The sequence below is a fragment of the Phyllopteryx taeniolatus genome, chromosome 5 (genome assembly GCF_024500385.1).
Source record: "Phyllopteryx taeniolatus isolate TA_2022b chromosome 5, UOR_Ptae_1.2, whole genome shotgun sequence".
Taxonomy (NCBI): Eukaryota; Metazoa; Chordata; class Actinopteri; order Syngnathiformes; family Syngnathidae; genus Phyllopteryx; species Phyllopteryx taeniolatus.
Genome location: NC_084506.1, coordinates 24,883,877 through 24,906,397, shown reverse-complemented (window position 1 = coordinate 24,906,397; position 22,521 = coordinate 24,883,877). Strand labels below are relative to the sequence as shown.

The 22,521-nt window shown below is 39.6% G+C and overlaps 1 long non-coding RNA gene across 1 annotated transcript in view; it reads right to left on the bottom strand.

Annotated features, from left to right (window-relative positions):
- LOC133478267 (uncharacterized) overlaps window positions 1-22,521 on the bottom strand; it is a 250,615-nt gene that overhangs the window by 178,801 nt on the left and 49,293 nt on the right. Inside the window, exon 3 of the long non-coding RNA XR_009788637.1 lies at window positions 16,584-16,694. This is a non-coding gene — a long non-coding RNA (uncharacterized LOC133478267). The remainder of the gene's footprint in view (window positions 1-16,583; window positions 16,695-22,521) is intronic.

The following is a 22,521-nucleotide window of genomic DNA, read 5'->3' as shown; positions in this document are numbered from 1 at the left end:
CAGATGAAGCAAACCCACTTCAAAATCAAAACCGTGAAAAACGTTTTTGGCTTCTTACTTGGCCCCTCACTCATTTTTATACTCTTTCTTCACTTTAGAGTAGACAAAATAAACTGGAGACTAAACAGGGAACTCGCTAGCTTGCTAGAGTTTTGCGTCATGTAGCGCCGTTGAATGCGCATGCATGTTGACCCATGCGTCAGAACAGTCTGACTGGCTTACCCTGTATGTCTATCAAATGACAAATTGATAGACTGACGTTTACTTTGTATTAATAAAGTTTGTTAAAAAAACAACAACTGATGTCTACTTTTTTAAATGCTCTGGGAGTGTGGGTCGATCCCCACACACCCTTTACGATCAACCAGTCGGTCACGATCGACGTATTGGACTCCTCTCTTGTAGCTAAATAATCTTCGGACCAATTACGTGAAACTGAAGAGCTTCTCGCAGCATACCTGAGGAGCTCTCAGGGCACAAAGGATGGGAAAAACTACTTTATTATGGTTATTATTATTTTTAAGACATACATTTTTTAAGACCTTACATTTTTGAGAGAGGGGACAAGGTTCTCCTGCACCCCCAGACTAATATACTTTCTCTGTGTGTAAACGTTACCAAAACAACAGCGATGTGGTTCCCGAGCAGGTCTGGTCAAAAGGTTATTTAGGCAAAATAAATCAATAGGTGAAAGTTATGCGCTCCCCAGAACAAACCTTTATGAATCTTTTAAAACATACACAAACCGCACCTTGTTTTACTTTGACCCATTTTGTCAACGCACCGCAAACGCCTTCGCGGGGAAAACGGAGTAAAAAAGACAGAAGTGTGCGGTGCTCCCTGCCATCTGACAGCAGCTGAGTGTGAAAACTGACACACAGGACTTTTCAAATTGGGGCCCGGGGAGCTGAAGCATAAAATAACTTCAATCTCGTTGGTTCTCAGAGGAATAGAGCGCAAGTGCGACCAACAACAACAGAACAACAGCGAGGCAGGAGGGGGGTGAAGGTAGGAGTTATTACAGGATAAAACATGCCTCTCCATCTCTCTCCCTCTCTCCCAGGAAGCCCGAGGATGATCAATGGATTTAGTCAGAGGGATATTCAAGCAGAAAATTGTTGCCTTTTTGCTTTTCTTTGACGTATTTCCAGAATACACAGCCAAGAATCCCCCCTACCCACCACCCTATCCGCCAAGATTGAAAATAACAGCACAAGAGTGGTCTTCACCAATAATCCCACAAACGGGGGGAGGAGGCAGTAGTGGGGGAGGCTGCAAGTGTGGGAACCGAGTGTTAAAGGACGCGGGGCGGCCCAAGATTGAAACTTTGCAGGTATAAAATTGAAGGCAGCCATCTGAACAGGCATAGTCAAACCAGGGCTATTTTTCAAAAAATGGGGACTCCTCGATGACCAACGGCGAAACCTGGAACAGCTAATAAATAAAATAAAAAAAGAAAAAGAATTACACAAGGGGCAAAGCTACACATATATGATAAAATGATTTATTAGCTGTTTCTTTTGAAGCTCTAAGCTGTTATGTGGTAGAAATCTTGAACTATTCAACATTGTCTAGAAATACATACAAAAATAGGGCCCATCATTAATTTACTGTAATATTCTACAATCAGAGGTGGGTAGAGTAGCCAAATATTGTACTCAAGTAGAAGTACTGTTACTTTAGAATAATATGACTCAGGTAAAAAGTAGTCATCCAAAAATTTGCTTGAGTAAGCATAGGAAAGTACTCAATGAAAAAGCTACTCAAGTAAAGAGTAACTTATGAGTAACTTCTGACTTTTTTTTTTTTTTGGGCAATTTAGAGTCTTCAATTAACCTACCATGCATGTTTTTGGGATGTGGGAGGAAACCGGAGTGCCCAGAGAAAACCCACGCAGGCACAGGGAGAACATGCAAACTCCACACAGGCGGGGCCGGGGATTGAACCCCAGTCCTCAGAACTGTGAGGCAGACGCTCTAACCAGTCTTACACCGTGCCGCCCTACAGAAACATCATTTGCTTTATTCGCTTCAATGACTTGATGAAGAGGTTGTTTGCTGACCAGGCTGAGTGATTGTGTGTGCGAGGCCATATGATAGTGCTAATTTTGCCATATCACTGCCAAAACAACAACTGAAACATCTGCAAATTACCGCAATGTGTTTTCTCAAGTTAGAAGTGGGATGAAATAGTTTGGTCACAATTTAAGAGCTGCGTGACAAGTGTTGTTTGTCAGAGTCTGGAAAGTAAACACAATCGCCAAAATGAGTCATTTTGATTGGCACACGAAGGCTACGTACGCGGTCATGTGACTGACTTGTGTCGTCTGATTGGCACAACGGGCACCCTATGCGGTAATCGAATATGGAGTCTAAAAATAGATGTGCACACGCAGGAATGAATAAATAAAAGTAGCGAACGGGATGTTGATCATTGTAACAGAGTAAAAGTATCGATCCTTCTTCACATAAATACTCAAGTACGGTGCATTTAAAGTACTCTGACAAGTACAGTTTATGAAAAAAGTTGCTTGAGTAAACAAATAAATTTTACGAACTTGACTAATTTTACAAATACATTTTTTTGTTATTTTATGAAATAATTCGAATAAAATGAACCATAAACAATAAAATTAAATAAATTAATTCGTAGAAGATTTCTTTATTAAAATTAACTATTTTAATTTATTTTAAACACACATTTTTATTTTGTGATTGAGATTTAAAAAGAATTGTTTTTTTTAAATCTCAATCACAATTTTAAAAAATCAAATGTGGCCTTGAGCACCAATGTTTACCCATCCCTGTTCAATAATAATCGTAAGGAAGCTCAAGTTCTGGACAATGACAGTTCTGGGGGCCCCGGTTGCACTGTGCAGATGACAGCGAAACGCATGTGAGGTACCCGTGGCATTATGGATGGGAACAGCAACGGGGGGTGAGGGGGCCTCATCGCTTCGCTAACACATCGCTCCTCATTAAGATTCCAACGTTTTTTTTGGGGGGGGAGGGGGTTAGAGCATGGTAGTTTAGCCACAGTTTTTTTGCTCTTGTGGATTAATTGCCGGCTAAATCAGCACTCACAACAAGACACAGCAAGAGACTCCCAGGGACTCTAATTCTGCATTGTGTGATTTTTCAGACCCTCTGTGGGGAGTTCCATCTTTACTATTTATCAGCGGCCATCATCTATTTTGTTTAAGCCTAATTGCATAGTCATTAAATTTGCTGCTTAAAATGCATACTTGCGAAACAGAGTGCCGATTTGTCCCAATCAGATTACCTTGGTGTTGATACACTTTGTGTTCAAGAAAAGCTTGCACGTATTTATTTAACGTCGATGAAAACCGACTCAAACGTCTTAATCTCAAATTCTTGATATACAAAACATCCCTCCATGAACTACTACACTACAGTGTTTCCCTGCTATATCACAGTTCATCGTTCACACCCTGCGCAAATAGAGTACACACAGAGTAATTGTGTGTGTGTATATATATATAAATTCGTGTGTGTGTGTGTTTGAGAAACAAGATGGCACCAGAGCACTTAAAACAAAGATCATAAAACATAAAAGCCCCATGCATCGAGCTTGTACACAGTAATGAACCCATGTTACATAAATGAGTGTACTTAGTTGTTACATTCTTCAACACAAACAAACCACCTTCACAAGAGATTCATCAATAGTATTAGCAAGCATACTAGCTTGATAAGATATGTCTTTATTTATCCCTCATTGGATTAAGTCAAACAGCATTACACATACAAGTACACTCCACAAACAAACAAACAGTGTACATACAGTAAATTGAATGGATAAAAAAAATAACCTGCGATTGGCTGGCAACTAGTTTGGGGTGTACCCCGCGTCTCTATCATGCCCGCAAATCTAATGAGGATAAGCGGTATGGAGAAATGGATGGATGGATACAAAAATAAGAAGAAGAATATTGCAAGCTAACGAATGAAAATGGTTCACCAGTGATGGGACAATGTGATTTCCTAGGAATGTTGTAGAAGTGATCATTTGAAAATGTAAATCCTTTCAGAGATGTATAAAAATAAAGTGTTCCATATGGACATTTTTTTTGTTCCTACCTTTGTAAATCATTGCTGATCATTATTATGATAAATCTTTTACATGGTCAGTGTTTTCACCTGGATGAGTATCATAAATTATTAATAATAACATAATTAAAAGGAATTTGAACAAATTTGTTTCCCCCCCCTCCCCCAAAGGTGTGTGTCAAATCAGTTGCATTAATCTGTACCCAAGTAGCTCTCAGTTTTAAAAAGGTTGGTGACACCTCCTATAATGTTTTAAGTCACATTCTGAGCTGTAACAAGTGTAAAAAGAGGTTAACTGCTACTAATAAAAATGCTACCTTAACTTTAAGGTTTACTGTACATACTTGTGTACTTAATTGCTCAAATTATATATTTACAATAAATAATGCATCTTTGTTCATCTATTTATGCCAGTGAGGTATAGTGACAGACAGAACAAATGACAAATGGTCTTCTATTAGATGGCAGGAAGTACATAGAGTAATTAATGTATCCACTTTTTGTGACATTTTTGTTTGTTGGTGGTCCGTGAGATTTTTCAATTGTAAAATATGTTCCTTGGCTCCATAAAGGTTGGAAATCACTGCTCTAGTCAGATCGTGTATTCTAATCAGTCAGGTCAAACCAACATTACATGAGAGAAATAATGGGTGCTAACTCACGGTAATTAAATTACTTTATTTTTAATTAAATTACTTCACCCACACCGAAACTTTAGAGCATGAGTCGACCGAACGGCGGCATGTTTACGTCCAACCGTTCGTCGTACCACTAGCTTGCTAGGCTACATAACGTTTTGCTGCCTGCTTGCGAGCCGTATCGTATTCAAAGTACTGGAACATACCTCAAGCAATCCTTAAACGAACGTCCTCTCCTGTCCTGAGCACCGGTGACCACCAACACAAGTTTTTCCCCATTTTGTCCTTATAATACAAAGTCGGCACGCTCTACTCTTGTTGTCATCGCCACGGTAACGAGTGTATCCAGTCGCATTTGAGTTGACAAGATAAAGCCCAATGATCGTAAAAAACGGTATGCGGTGGTATCGGAATACAAGATTTTATTGCAGTAGTCTGACATCGTGCAATCGTGAAAGAGCAAATTTGTCTTTTAGTCTGATCCCGGGCATTACGTATTGTCTGTCTCAGACGTGTTGTCTGTTCCACACCGCCGACATGTTTTTTTTCGTTTTTTTTAAATAACTTTATTGGCCATCAGATATTTACAGGACGACGCCAAAGGACACGCGACAAGGCTAAAAATAAACTAGCTTTGGATTCGAATATACTGTGCACGATGGCGACGCGGAGTAAATGTCTTTTGCGGATTATGAATTATCTGCGAATTATGACATTAAAGCCGATTAGCCGATCAGCATAAAATGCTAATTATCGTCCGATACCGATAAGGCCGATAAAATCAGTGTAAAGTCTAATCAAAAGTACTCGTGGTATCAGGACTCTAAACGGGTGTCAGTGAGTACTGGTATCGGTTTGAAACAAACTTGTATCGAACAAACCTACTTATCATGAGTAAAATGTACTTCGATTTCATCACTTAAGTAAGCTAAGGTCTTGCGATACTATAATTTTTCTGGTCACATTGATGAAATTTCAAATTGTACAAGATCAGGGGCATTAATCTCCACACGATCCATCTAATTACACATCCAAACCAACCTTCAAGTGTCTCTGAGAGCAGTGCATAAACACGCATTATACACAAGAGACAAAATCGTGCAAGTAATAGAATAGAAGAACAACACAAAAACAACATCCTTCATTTCCACCGCACGGTCGCTATCATGTCAAGGGTGTGGAGGGTTTCTTTTTATGGTTTAATTCAACACAATACCATTTGCGATTGGGGTTTTGGGCATCTCAAGGGCATTCCTGGTGAAATTACTGAGACTCTGCACCATTTATCACAGCCTGACATGTGTCATGTTCCAGATTCTGGTGCAGAAAGGTTAGAGCCGAAGACAGCCCTCTCTTTGTTGAGCAGCCATCAAAGACAACACTCGCACGCATGCACGTACACACACGGACAGACACACGCTCACGTGCACAGAAAAAATATAGAAGAGAGAAGGAAGACAGACGAGAGGATGAGCATTACAAAGAGTGTAGCAAACGGTCGCAACATTCATCTGATTGGGTCTCATTGAGAGTACAGTATGTTGTTAGGATGTCTCAAACCTTAAAAACATAACATCAACACAGTTCACTCATCTGAAAGCTTAATTATATGGAACAAAGGGAATATTTTTGGGATGCAATATGGGTGTCATCCATGAGAAAAGTGTATTTTTGTTGTATTCTTTGAGTAAGTATAATAAGACTTTGATCCAAAGGTGTTATGTGTACATACTGATTTTTTTATGCATTTTTACGTGAAGGCAACGGACCGGACTGTTATCATGCCCATGCCAAATTTTTACCTGTACATCTGCCTTTAACCAATTAGTTGTTTGTTGAGAATTCTAACAATTATGAGAAATTCATTGTTGTGTCAAAATGGAACACACTACATGGGCGTGACCACCAGAGGCACTGCTGCACAAATTGTTGTCAACTTGTTTGCAATCTGTAGATGATGTAGAACAACACGATGCTAAGCCTAGGTGAACATCCATTCAGACAACTTATTTGGTTAGACAGCATTATTCCGCAAAATAGGATATTGGTGTGGAAACAGGAGTTCAGAACATTCTGTGAGGGGTTAGGGGCAAAATTGTGAGGTTATCAGTTAGCTGGTTTAGCACACATTCTAGTGAGTGTCTTCGCAGTACATCAACTACGTTTATAGGTGCTGGATCGTCACTATTTACCTGAAATCTCAAATTAACATTGTTTTTCTTTTTGCAAACGACTACACCTTCAATGATAACAATTCCTAGATAAATTCATAGCTGATTTTTCCCATATTAGTTTGGGGGGGGGGGGGGGGGGATTTAGTCAAACACCGTACTTTTTATTATTGACTTTGGAAAAACTTAAATGCTATACTAATCCAGGCTAACAGAACTTCATAACGGGACATGTCCGGCACCTAATAATTTTCTATGTATTACTTTATGTCATGCAATATTCTAGTAATTACTGTGATATCTTTTGTAACTTAACACAAGAAGCCAATACATTTACAACTGCGTTTGCTCCTTGTATCTATCTCGAAAGTTTGAATAAATCTATCAGGGATGAATCGGTTTACCAATAAATTGTCATTATCATGAACACCATATTTTGCATCTCCAAGAGTAGACGGCTATCAACATTGGCAATGGCATCGGTAGGGAACAGGACAAAGGAAAGTGATTGATGTTCCCGCCGTGCAAAATCCCTTTGCTGATGTAACTACAGGTGGCACTTAAGACAGACATGTTAGATAGTGGCGCAGCCAGAATATTTTGTGTGGGGTGGCCAAGATTTGGCCCCTTGAAAATGAAACATCGATGGGGGACTTTCAGTCTTGGGTGGCAGCGGCCACCCCTGCCCACCACGTAGCTCAGCCCCTGGGGTTAGAGTCGTGTTTTTGAAGCATGCTCTGCAATTTGCTGATGTGTTGTTACCTGTTATGTTGTCCCAATAATTATTAGTTTTGCTCCATCTTGTGTTTATTTGTGTTGCTTTATTCACTTATCCCATGCATGTCCTTACAGCAAACCTACGTCTTGTTTACATTCTTGTGACCGGAGAAAAGTATTGGCAATTTTATTGGGATTTTTGTATGCATGAAAATTGTGTAAAACCTGCATAGAGTTGCTGAGTTTATATATATATATATATATATATATATATATATATATATATATATATATATATATATATATAATAAATATATATACAAATTAAATATATATATAAATTTTTGTAATAATTTAAAATGCAATGTTTTAGGTGCACATATGTCAATTTTTTCTCATTTACATTTCTTTTAGCAATACCGTGATAATATGTATAAGGATGATAATTTTGGTCATGATAGTCATTGCTTGAAATCTTCATACTGTTTCATCTATAACTTCAAACTGCAGTTTTGATCTGATTTGCATTTATTTGTGTCACATTATTCACTCATCATTTGCAACTCTATACAGCAAAACGCCCTGCTTACATTTTCATGACCAATAAGAGAATTTGGAAATACAAACTACAGAAAACTACACGTGTGAAACCATCTCATTTTCGTGGGCTCTTGCGTGCATAAGAATTCATTTTAGAGTTACTAAATTTGATATTTATTTTTGTCTTAATATCAATAAACATTATCATTTTGGACATGATAATCGTTAAACTATGTTTCATCTCCAACTTCTACTTTAATCAACCCAGTAAATCCAGTCAGACAACAGTATTCCCCTAAAGTTAAACTGTACTGTCATAGAGTACTGTAGAAAAATGTCTCCATTAAAGAGGTGTGTAAACAGTCATTGTTTAAAGAGTGCATCAATAACTGCTGACATAGTTAAATGTAAAGTACCGCACGAGAAAGAGGAGGAGGATGTGTGTATGTGTATATAATTAATTAATTCTACTGCCACATTATTTATGACTTTGTATGATATACTGGTGCGCTTTATAATATCACTGAATGTGCATATTTTCCAAAGGGAGACACTGGAGTAATTATGCGGAATGCCTTTTACCACGAATGTACAATATTAATTACAGGCGTGGTTGTTTATCAATGGCCAAGCGGCGTTTAAAAGCTGTTTGGAAGATTGCCACCGTGACCCAGCCTTGTCTGCTCTCTTTTTTTCCCCCCAACTGTTAATAATGGCAAACAACGGTGAGCAGCAGCCATATCAATTTTAATAGAATAGAAGATAAATCAGGATTAAATCAAAAGATAAATTGGATCACAATGTGATGATTGTCAAAAGGAGTGTCTTATGTGACACTGCCAGCCATAAACCTAACCCACAAAACTACATGTATAATGTGCTTTACTATCTAAAACACATTTTTAAATGTTTTTCGACCTATCCTTGAAAACCTGTGAAAATTTGAAAGAGCAAATTAAAGGAAATATTTTATTTAGGTGGCCCTAAACCTAAAAAATACAGTTTACTATTGAGAATTTTTTTTAACCAATGTAGGTGCATGAATATACAGTGTAATTTTATTCAAATCACCTTTTAAAATAAGCAGGCAAAAGACATTTTTAATGATTAAAAAGATTTCGGTTGATTATGTGGTTCCCTAGTAGAAGTTTGTCCAAGTGCGAGCCTTGTAATTGACTCCAAAATGGTTGCTTCAGAAGACTTCCTGTTCAATTTCAGACAAACGTCCTTGAGACTTTTTCATGTGTCCTGTTATAAAAAAACATGTCCTCAAAATTTCATGTCAGTTAGTGAAACTGGCGTTGGATGCAATTTTTTTGCAAAACGAACACTCAAAATGATCATCAAACTTTTAACCTATGCTTTGTCAACATTAGATGGCGGAGGTAAAACAACTGAGTGTCGCTCATCTGTGTAGGATACCCGCTTCCGATTGGGTCGCATTTGGGTGAATTCCCGAGTAGGAGTTCAGCAAAGCCCTGTAATTCACCCAAAATGGCTGCTTCAAACCAAAACGTCAGACTTCCTGTTCAATTTCACGCATGGGTCCCTGAAACTTTTTCATGCATCTAGTTATGATAGACATGTCCACCGAACTTCGTGTTCATCGGTGAAACTGGTCTTGGGAGCGGATTTTTTTTCCTTATTTATGGCGAATCCTCAAAACGATCATCAATATTTGATGCCATGCTTTATCCACATTAAAAGATGTAGGCAAAAAAGCTTGGCAATTTAGTGTTGCCCATCTATCTCGTATACCTGCTTCCAGTTCTAATAATTTGGGTGATTTTTTTAGTAGTAGTTTGTCAAAGTACAAGCCCTGGGATTTACTGCAAAACGGTTGCTTGAAAACCAAATTAGCCGACTACATGTTCAATTCCGGTCATGGGTCCTTGAGACTTTTTCGTGTGTGTTGTTGTGACAGACATGTCCACCCGTTTCCGCGTTGATCTGTGAAACTTTTTTTTGAAGCATTTCCTTCTCCATGGCGAATCCCAAAGTGTAACTTCAAACCAAAATGGTGGACTTTCTGTTCGATTTCAGGCATGGTTCCTTAAGACTTTTTGGGGTGTCCTGCTATGACAGACATGTCCACCCAATTTTACATTGATCTGTGAAACTGGAGTTGTTGGGTTTTTTTTCTTCTTAAACGGCGGAGTCCTTTTTCAATTTTGGGTATGTGTAACAGGTTACTGGTTACAATTAATTCCACTAAAAGCCCTCCCAGCATTATTATTATAAAACGGTTGAGCATACAGTATATGAGCTGGTGTACGTGCTCCCGCCCGCCACTCTCGCTTTGGATGTGGTCAAGATAAACCATGTACAATGCCCTCTCCAGATAATCGTGATAAATAAAGCAATAAAAACCCGATGTCATTGTGGCTTGGTCGCACAACACCGATTAATACATTGTTGAAGATATCCTACCTGAGTTTGAGCCAGTTAAATAAATAATAAGAACGCTCGTTAAATAACACTTTGGAGCAATTTTCCGTTGACGAAACAAGCTACTCTTGCTAATGCTAATCCTGTGAGCACTTGGAACATCCATCCATCCATTTTCAACACCGCTTATCCTGGTTAGGGTCGCGGGACGCTGGAGCCTATCCCAGCTGACTTCAGGCGAAAGGCGGACTACCCTCTGAACTGGTCGCCAGTCAGTCACAGGGCACAGCACTTGGAACAATGCGGCCGATTCATATTATTTTCGACCTACAGCCAAGCGAGGAGGGCTCGGTCGCGCACCACGCTCATAAATATTTTCTGCACACAAGTATGATATTTTTGTCAATGTTTTTTATACATTTTGCCATCTTTTACAATTTAAAATTGACAATTTTGCTTTGGACGTGATTGAGAAGAGCCAGCGAGGACGGTGCGGTGGCGCACCACGCTCATAAATGTTTTCTCCACACAGCACAGATGCCGAATAATCATGTGGCTGAGTTCTCAATGACAGACATTATGAGACCAAATACGACTCACCTTTATTAATAACCCAGAACACAAAACTCTGCGGAAAAGTACACAGGTTACATATGGGTTCTGGAGACCTTTTCACACGTCCTATTATGATAGACATGTCGACCCAATTTCACATCCACTGGTGAGGTGTCGGGGCAACATTTTATTTTAGTTTCCTTCTTCATGGCAAATCCTCACAAGGATGCTTCAAACCACAATGCCAGACCTTCTGTTCAATTTCGGGCAAGGATTGTTGAGACTTTGTCCTGTTATTGTTTACCTACAACATAGCACCAAATGGCATACGCTGGCTGGCATTTCTCATCGTATCCTAATCTAAATCGACCTTTCTTGTGCCTTTTAAACAGGAATTTCAGCAGTTGTCACAACCTGCTTCAGTTCCTACCTTGTGATTGACTGATTGTCTAACACGCACCCACGCACCAAAATTTTTTAACTGGGCATAAAATGAAGCAAACTTAACACCTCAATCGTCAGGTTATCGTGTCATTATGTGTATGCAACAAGGTCAGCGGCTCCATAAAAGCTTTGATGGATTACACGTGCCTTAGGTGATGTATACGTAGCGTAGTGAGTTTCTTCTCTTCCCACTTGAGAACATGCAGGACACAGCTCTGAAGAGGACAGAGCGCCCCTTTTATACTCTACCGTGTGTCTTCACTGCCCTCTGCAGGATGGAGACAACTTGCAAAGCTTATAGTGTCACCATCAATATTTGACTTCGTTACCTTTACTTTTGCATACAATGGAGAGACTTAATTCATATTTAAAGTAGATTATTTTTTCCACACTGTCTATTATTTTATACCTAAAATGAGTTTGAGCTATGATCAAAACATAAAAATAAAGTGTTAGAGATGTAACATTTTGAGAAGTAACATGATGATGTAACATGTAACGTAACTCTGCATTAACTACAAATGCATCAATTTAGCGAATACTCACAAATATATATGACGTTTATAGACAAATTTTTACACGCAAAATCATTAATTAGCTGTTCAACGTACAGAAATTAGTTACATAATAACTTTTCTAACCAAATTGTACACATTGCAACAATATAATTTCATAAATTTATATTCTACTGGGGCTGGTGCAATCATAGTAATGATTGGTTGATATGTCAATATTCCTATACAGGTTCATCTGAATAAATTACAGTATTGTGGGAAACTAATTCAGTAGCTCAATTCAAAAGGTGACTCTAATAAATTATATAGATTCACAACATCCATCCATTTTCTGAGCCGCTTCTCCTCACTTGGTTCGCGGGAGTGCTGGAGCCTATCCCAGCTATCATCGGGCAGGAGGCGGGGTACACCCTGAACTGGTTGCCAGCCAATCGCAGGGCACACATAAATAAACAACCATTCACACTCACATTCACACCTACGGACAATTTAGAGTCTTCAATTAACCTACCACGCATCTTTTTGGGATGTGGGAGGAAACCGGAGTACCCGGAGAAAACCCACGCAGGCACGGGGAGAACATGCAAACTCCACACAGGCGGGACCGGAATTGAACCCCGGTCCTCAGAACTGTGAGGCAGACACTCTAACCAGTCGCCCACCGTTCCACCATAAGAAAACTATCAGAATGATTTTTAATATAGAAATTAGGCAGCAATTGGGCCTCTGGAAAGAATTTTCCAAAAGTTTTAATGAACAAGTATATAATGAGTTTCACTTTTTGAATTGAAAGTTTTTGAACTTTTCTACCATACTGTAGTTTGTTAAGATGCACCTGCATTCATAGACATGTTTTGACATACAAAATTCTTGTATAATATACAAATTACAGTACAAAGTTAACATTAGTGTCGTTGAAGAGATTTATTTACACAGACTTTTCTAACCAAAATTTAATCATTGCAACTATATACTTAATTTCATCAATATTGTATTTTGGGCTACACGGTGTACTAGTGGTTAGCACATCTGCCTCACAGTTCTGAAGTTCTGGTTCAGGCCCTTCTGTGTGGAGTTTGCATATTTTCTCCATCGTTGTGTTCCCCCCCGCCCCCACATTCAAAAAACGTTAAAATCACACTGAAGTCATTCTTGTGTTTTGTTTCTAAAAACATTACATATTTTTGAAGGTAAATGCTAAAAATGTGTGCAAAGACTGAGAACAATTTCTTACTGAATTGTTGAGATATCGCTTAAAACTCATATTCACCGTCTCAGTTGGCTGGATTTCTTTTTGGGGGCGTCTAACACAGGGTCACACTAATGTCATAGGGAACCAGGGAACAGCATGAGTCGGCCCTCCCCAACTATATAACGAATGAGTGCCATCTATGGCTATTCGCTGGTTACTTAGTAGTAATAGCTTAGCTCATTTCTATCACCACTACATTGTGCAGTTAGCCATCAAGCCATGCCTACAACCCAAAAAAAAATGCATCTTCCTTGAGTTGTTTGTGTTATTTGGGAAAGTGTCTGTGTTGTGGTGACCCACGCAGCACGAGCCGATGGCGAGTTGGACGACTCCACTGCGAAATGGCCTGCTTCTAGCGGCCAGGCTGGTACTTATTAGCCACTAGTCGGCTTGTGGACTGGCGTTTGCTCCGTCCAGTACGCCACAGCTTTGCTCCATGCGCTGCACGTAGATCCACACAACAGACTTTTAAGAGAAAGATAACTACTTATTACATTCACTAGGCCACGAGCTAATGTGCTAGTTAGCTAAGGAGCTCGCAGAACCACAGCGGGGTTGTTTAATACATCAGCACCTCGCTCGGAGTGTTGTCTGTGTTAATCCCCCGCATAACAGAGAAACAGGAAAGTTAACTGTTAAGGCTTCTTTATACTTGTGCGGACGGCGACCGCGCTGACTTCACTGCGGCTGTCCCACGCGGAGTTTGCCTTTATACTCGAGCGCAACCCACACGCGCTGTTTTGAAAGTGTGCTGCAGTTCTCCTCCAAGTTGGGGGTGTCGCTACGGCTGGTATTGGATCGGACACCACAGGGTGGAGTCTCCTTTGCATTTTTGTTGCCATTTCCGGTAGCCGTTTTTACTTTCCTTTCAGTAACAAGGAACAAAGCAACAACAATGGCAACCGCAACAGAACAAATGGACCTAGATGACCAGATGACGTTTAATTATGCTGCAAAATCGATCGAGAAGGTGGTATCTACGACGTAGATGGTATGTAGAGCCAATGGGCACGCTGGTACGTCATCACAGCATGTGACTAAAACGGACCAATCAAGAGAGATGATCTCCACGGCGTTCGACTATTTTTGTCGGGTGCGCGGCAATCTACGCAGACAAGCTGCGCGGGGCAATTCGTCAGTCACGTGATGCAATGCGGGCGTTGTCGGCCGCGCGACCGGGGGAGTATAAAGAGGCCTTTACTCAGCCAGTAGCTGACTATAGGCACTTGAGCACACAGCATACGAGCGAATGCATTTATAATTGACAAGTGAAGGGCCCGTCTCCAGCACCTTCAGCGGACACATCCACACAGTCTTGCTGCTCGGGGGCTGGCCTTATTTTTCATGATTTCAGAGCCTTGTTGTATACGTTTTTTTTTTTTTTTTTTTTTTTTTAATTCTTTCAAATTTGGCAGGCTTTTTAAAAACACTTCTCTGTCGTGTGGCAAATGTACAAGACATTTTTTGGGGGGCCTCTTGAGTGGGTCTTTAAGTTCGTCAATGTGAGTGTGAATGCTTGTCTATGTGTGGCCTTCGGTAGACTGGCGACCAGTCCAGGGTGTACCTGCAAAATGGCCGACTTTCTATTCAATTTCATGCAGGCTCCTTAAGACTTTTTTGTATGTCCTGTTATGATAAATATGTCCACCCAATTTCACATTAATTAGTGAATCTGGCTTTGAGGGCTAAATTTCTTTAGTATCCTTTTTTATGGCAAATCCTCGAACTGATGCTTTAAACCAAAAAGGCTGACTTCCTGTTCAACTTCAGGGATAGGTCGTTGAAACCTTTTTCGTGCGTACTGTCATGATAGACCTTTCCACTCAATTTCATCTCCATCGGTGAAACTGGTTTCAGGGGAAAATCTTTTCCAACTTTCCGAGAGCCGCTACTAATTGAGTTTTTCGGTCGTCGTATAATGGACCAGATTTCCATGCAGAAATGGGTGGATTTCGATAATAAATTATTTGACAAAGAAATAACAAATACTAAAAAGTGGTATTTGTAAAAGCTACTGCACCATATTTATCCTGTATTTGACCCCCTCCAACATCAACATCTATGTACTCTTACTCACTGTCTTGACTTACTCCCTCTCTCTTCTCAGAGTTCAAGCTCCGGTCTCCTCAGCCCGCTGTTTGCCTTCTTGTATGCCTCTTCACTGTCTGGGGTGTATGAGGTAAATATGTCAAAGATTCCTATATTTAGGCCACACTTATGAGACAAAGCACACTCAATTCAAGTCAATTCGGCAAACTTGTACCGGCATCCACTTGCCGAACTGGCAGCATCCTCTCCGAATGTTACCATGATTCAATACATCAAATCGTGAAGAAAGCAGAGGAGGTTCAAGAGGGATCTGATAGCAGTAAAAGTGACCTGACTCTTTTAAGACTGGCCGGGGGTGAAGGGGGGGCGGGAGATTGGTCACTGTGTGGGAATCACTAGTGCACAAGGACAGGGAGAGCAGCTGCTGTCACTTCCAATGGCGTCAAACATTCCTTCACTGACATCACTGCCGGCTTGGACGTTTGTTACGGGATTGGATGAGTGTAAGCCCGGAGGGAATCATCCATTGTCACAGTCGTAGTAGTTGTGGGATGTTATCAGGTACATTGCAGTAAGTGAGAGCCTACACCATAGCTGCATTGTGGCGAGCTGACGAAAGCCTTATACTTCACTGTACCTGGACATTCAGGTTCCAGACACCTTTTCCCAGGTCAAAATCAAGCACTTGACGTGTGCTTTACCCAACACATAGGTCTGGGGGCCAGATGCGGCCCGCCACATTATTTTATGTGGCCCGCGAAAGCAACTCATGCTCGTCAACTTCCTTGATTTTTGCTCAAATCTGTACCTAAATTACAAATTGTCATAATAATAAACAATGTTATGATCTTGCATTTTTTTGTTACCAAACCCTTCTTCTACAGTAACTTAAACAATAGTTGAAAAACTATTATCCTTGTCTTCTGATGTCAAAAGTAGTTATCCCTCAATTTGTTGTGTAATGGTAATAATATGATTTGGTGATTAAACATTTATATGGTTTCACTGTTCTAACGGCCCTCTGAGGGAAATCATAACTACAATGCGGCCCGAGACAAAAATGAGCTTGACACCCCTGACCTAATAGCTGCAGTAAAGTGCATATTTCAATACACAGTGAATCCCCGTTTATTACGGGGGATACATTCCAGACGTTCCAGTGATAGGTGAGAAACTGCAATATGGTCAGAATATTTTGTAATAGTTTTACCCCTCCCACAGACTTTAAACTTACAAAAACACACTTTTTAAAGTATTCCTTACTGCCTCTTCTCATTCTCTCGTTAGCGCAGTTCTCCAAAGAAGAGGCAAATCATATTTGTTTCTTGCCGTCTGTCACTCCCAATTGAAGTTTACTGTAAAACAGACACAGAAAAGAAAAGAGAATTAAACATTGTATATTTAGATAGCAACCAAAACGTATCATTTCATCTAACAAAAGCTTTCTTAATGCGAAGATGTAGTGTGAAACATTATAGACAGGCTAATGGAAGCTAGCATGGATGTTACAGTAATTACAATCCTTCAAACAACTTCTACTTTAACACACGCAGCAGCAGAGCATACAACAATACTCACAAGCAGATATTCGCTCTGCTCTATAGGAACAATGAATACAGCTATTAATGGAGCTTGCTGCAGGTGGGGACCTTCTCTGCCTGTTCTTCTTGCTCTAAATTACACCGCATCTCTTCCAGTAGACCACAGTGCTGCCTTGCATGTTGAAACACAACGTGGTACTACACTGAAAGCATCCAACTCTAAATTCGTACTTGACTGTGTATTCTAAAAACACATTCGAAGAAAAAAAAAAAAAACTCGCGATATAGCGGGGGCACGTACGATGAACTGCAATATAACAGGGGAGCACTGTGCTGTATACTGTACATATTTAAAATCATTATCTAAAGCAGGAGTCCCCAGCCATTTTTACGCAACAGACCACTTATATGTACATTTTCTTTAATTAAACCACAACAAAACTGAGATAATTGTTTTTGGCAATAAAGAAAAGTGGATTGCTGTTAGTAAATAACTGAAGTCACTCTCTTTAAAAACCAAAGACCAAGTCCGAAACCTTGGTGTTCTGATAGATTCCGACCTGACTTTCAACAGTCATATCAAATCAATTACTAAAACTGCCTTCTACCATCTGAAGAACATATCCAGAGTGAAGGCTTGCATGTGTCAAGCAGACCAGGAGAAGCTCATCCATTCATCTCAAGTAGACTTGACTATTGTAATGGTCTTCTCACTGGACTCCCCAAAAAGAGCATGAAACAGCTGCAGCTCATTCAGAATGCTGCAGCTCGGGTTCTGACCAGAACAAAGAGGTCAGAGCATATTACTCCAATTCTAAAGTCTTTACACTGGCTTCCAGTCAGCTTTAGAATAGATTTTAAAGTTCTGCTATTGGTCTATAAATCACTAAACGGTTTAAGTCCTGAATACATGAATGAAATGCTAATGGAATATAAACGCAGTAGGGCTCTGAGATCGACAGACTCTGGTCAAATAGTGGATCCCAGAGTCCAAAGCAAACATGGTGAAGCAGCATTTAGCAATTATGCTGCACACAACTGGAATACGTTGCCAACAGAAGTTACGTCAGCCCCAAGTGTGCATGTTTTTAACTGCAGATTAAAAACTCTTCTTTTTTCCCATGCTTTCCAGAGCATTTCTACTTTTAAATGATATTTCTTGCACTGTACGCTGTTTTAATTGTATTTTTATTTTATTTTTTTCCCTCTGTGTTTTAAATGTTTCTAAGCTGTTTTTTTTTCCTTTGTTTTTAAATGCTTTTAATCATGTAAAGCACATTGAGTTACCTTGTGTATGAAATGCGCTATATAAATAAATTTGCTTTGCTTTGCTTTGCTAAACCAACATTTCCACAGACCGGCATAAAAAAATAAAAATAAATTACATACAACTAACCATTACGCTCAATGGATGTTTGTTTTTGCTCATTTTGGACAGCTTGGGAGGCTGATATTATATTGATATTACTATATCATGTGACAGAGACAAACGTTTTGACCTTTACACGCAAGAGGCACGCAGATGCAACTAATTTTCAAAATAAAACTTCTTCCAGCCTCTGATGGTCAATAAAATGTGTTTTGTTCATTTTCTCTGTGCCGCACAGACCCAAATGTCCCATGGACCAGTGCCAGGGTATATCACATTAGAAGGGATACTGCAAACAAAAACAAAAAAAAGACAAATTAATTGCTTGCATACAAATAGTTGGGTCTCTGGAGTGCCTGAAGGTGAAATGAACCACCAAACCAGACCCAATGCATGTGCCACATAGACGGATCCACTACATTAATTAATAGTGTAGTCCAGCCATCGCTTGAAAATGTCAGATCTTTGCCTGGCCTAGCTTCAAAGTCAGGGGCGGAGAAACTCAGTATGGGGGGTATTAAGTAAATTAGCCTGCTTGTGACATCATATTCTTGCTAGATTCGGAATAACTCACTCACAGACACATGGGAAATAGGCAGCTTACAAATATTTACTTGGTTGTGAAATTTGGGCAGGCACTCCAGACACCACACTATTTTTATACAATAAACTGTAATTCGGCCACTTGTTGATGAAGTGCTGCCTCCACCAGTAAAATGTCAGGCTTTCTCTGGGCATTTTCTGTTTGCCTAAGTGTTCAAATTATGGGCTCTTTGAGAACAAGTAGCCGCTTGCCTATAGTCGCAATGCCCTCGCTCCAGCCATGGTCACCGTAGTAACAAAAACCACATTGGAAATTGGGGAAAAATTGAGCCCCAAACAACAGTTTCATTGATAACCACATAATTAAGTGCACGTCCACAAAAACAGGATGCATGAAAAAGTCTCGAGAACCCATGCCTGAACTTAACCATTTTTGTTTGAAGCAGCTATTTTGGGTACAATCCAGGACTCGTACTTTGACAAACTCCTACTTGGTATTGTGCCCAAATGATCCCTAATTGAAAGTAGTTACGCTAGACAGATGGGCAAAGTTTTTTTTTTGGCCTACGTCAATACCATCTAATGTGGCCGCAGCGTGGTATCAAAGTCTAATAATCATTTCAAGGAGTTGCCATGAAAAAGGAAACCAAAACTAAACCAAAAAAAAAAAAACACCCCTTGACACCAATTACACCGATCTACATGAAATTGGGTGCACATGTCTGTCACAACAGGACGTACGAAAAAGTAAAAAAGAAAAAGAAATTGAAAACTCGGCTATTTTGGTTCAAAGCAGTCATTCTGCTGGCGTCTGATGTAATTACAGGTAGTTTTATGGTAGTGTTCAGCCAGGACAGGGACGTGTAATACTTTGGAAATAAGTTCCAGTTCTATTGTTACTAGATTTGTTCCTCTTCGCCATCATGCCAGTACCCTACTGTTGGCATCACTGCAACTAAATGTATATATTCTTTAGTGTAACAAAATGACTGAAACTACATTTTGTTCTTGCTCTCTAAAAATTACAATAAAGCAACTTGACTTTTTTGGCCTCTCTGGGGAAAAAAAGCATAGTTTAGACTGTTCATGGTCTGACTGTCATGACCTTCTCCCAATTACATGACAGCAGTTGTGATGTGTTCTCTTTGGCAATCGCTTTTGATCTGTCACAATATACTTGTTTCCACATTAGAAGGGCAGCCGTGCCAAGCAAGCAGTGTGTGGTGGGTTGTGTGTGCACGTGTGCATTTGTGTGTGAGCGCGCCCGCAAAGAAAAGACGCACGGAGGCTTCAACTGCCAAAGCACGTAAAATGCAATAATCTGTCATGATTATCCCAATGGGTGTGGTTATATAGGACATTGATCTTAAAATGAGCCCGCTGCTCACTGATTACTCTGCTGACCAGCTGAGGATGGAATGACCCCTCTGTGTGGACCACATAGGAAGCAACACAAATTGTGATATTGCTGTCGAGACATGCTTTACAGGAGACATTTTTCACAGTAAAAAATAAATAAATAAATCCATGGATCAAGCATTACAGCACAGTTTATTCTCTTTTTTTTAGCCTTGCTGAAATTAGCCCGTTTTTAGGGCCTGTCCTATCTCATGCAAAAAAAAAGCCACTGCTCACCCCACGCCCTCTACTACGGTGTGGCTATATGTTGAGCCTCAAGTCTAAAAAAGCGACTGCAAACTGCAGAGAAAAATGTAAACCCCCATAAAGATAGTACAAGCATAGGTTGTATTTTCACTTTTGGAGGCACCACTTCATCACCATCGACCAAATTCATTGATTCATCTTCCGTACCGCTTATCCTCACTAGGATCGCGGGCGTACTGGAGCCTATCCAAGCTATCTTCGGGCGAGGCGTGGGGTACAGCCTGCACTGGTCGCCACCCAATCGCAGGGCACTTATAAACAAACACATTCACACCTACGAACAATTTAGAATCTTCCCATCCACCAAATAACACTTGTCAATTAGTGTAGGCAAGAAAAAGCAAGGAAAGTTTATTTGTATGGCATCATTCATAGACAAGGCAAATCCACAGGGCTTTACAGAGAGAAATAAACAATTCAAAACAAGATTAGATGAAAAGGTCAAAGTCAAGTTAAAACCTGGAAATATAAGCAGGACAAATGAAAACAAACAAAAAACATAAAACGGCAAAGCCGTATCAAGTAAAAATCTCAAAATAAAACGAAGACAGTGAAAACAAAATCATATTTTTGATTGATGAGTGAACATTAAAGTTTTTCAAGCCAGGGTTTGGGAAAAACTCAATACGTCTGCACCCAACGACCTGAGGGGTTCCAAAGTCTTGAAGAGTCTTGAATTGTTAACTTTTTCCAATAAAGGATCTAGGCCAGGGGTTCTCAAAATTTTGTCGTCTGGGAAACCCTTACAGGGTAAAAATATTTGCAAGATCTCCTTTTAATCAAAAAAGTATTTAAACATACATGTAACTAGCATGTAGTTCCTCAATGCTTCAGGAATTTAAAAGTTTCCTATTTTTTAGATAAATCCAAATGTTATGTTATCAAATTATTTTTGGGGAGAAAAAAACTAATAAAGTTGTGGTTTTTGTTTAAGTCTAACTTTAACACAAAGCTGTATTTTGTCAGATTTAAAAAAAATAATAAATTTAATCTTAAGAGAATAGTCATTTTTCCAAGATAGCCATATTATGATATAAAAGTCAAAGTTTAACAAGGGAAGGAAGTCATATTTTAACAATTTCCAAAATACATTATTCTTATTGTAGTACAGCTTTTATTCTCGAAAAAATACCCTAACCCTTGTTCTCTGAAAAATAGAACAAAATTCTTTAAAAAATATATATATATGCCTTTTGTTCTAAATGAAATGAAATGAAAATGTCCTCAAAAGCAATGACAAATATGCAATATGCGGAAGACCCCATGACCAAACCGAGAAAAAAGGTTAGCAGACTTCCAGTGTACGTTGCAACAATGAGCATAACTACCGGTTGATGACATGGGGGCGGGAGTTAAATATTGTACATGTATATCCTTTATTTTACAAACATGAAATAATATAACTAAACACAAACAAAGGCTAAACATCAAATATTGTCACCCTTGATGGAATTGTAGACATTTAAAGTTCCTGTACGTGTGCTTGGTTCCGGACTCCTGCAGCAGGGTTCCGGCATCTACCTGTGCCGGGAGGAAGTGCCTTTACCCGTTTTGCAGAATGCAGAAGTAAGTAGCGTATATACCCTAAAAAACACTTCATTGGCCTAAAAAAATAAATAAATAAAACTTAACTGGTTGTCAGATTTGTGTGCTCAGAGCTTTTAAGTAGCCCAAAGCTAAGGTTGTGAGGAGTAATTGTTTTAGTCATGTTTGTTTTATTGGTATGCCAGTCCTCATATAGAGATATGCATTTTTAAATAAGACATAGCAGGGGCATCGCTAGATTTTGATGTTTGGGGTCAGGGTGGGTATTTTTTGGAAACCCTAATTTATTTTAGGGGGTTGAACATCAGGACTAAGACAATAATACTTTAACATTAATAAAAAATACCAAATAATTTTGGGGGGGGCTTGACAAGTTTTTAGGGGGGCTTCAGCCAGCATAAAAAAGGCCTAGCGACGCCACTGGGGAATAGCGATTCATTGGAAATTATCTTGCAGACCCTCAAGCTATGGCTCACAGACCCCCCACATCCCCCCCTGTTTGAGATCCACTGAAGTAGG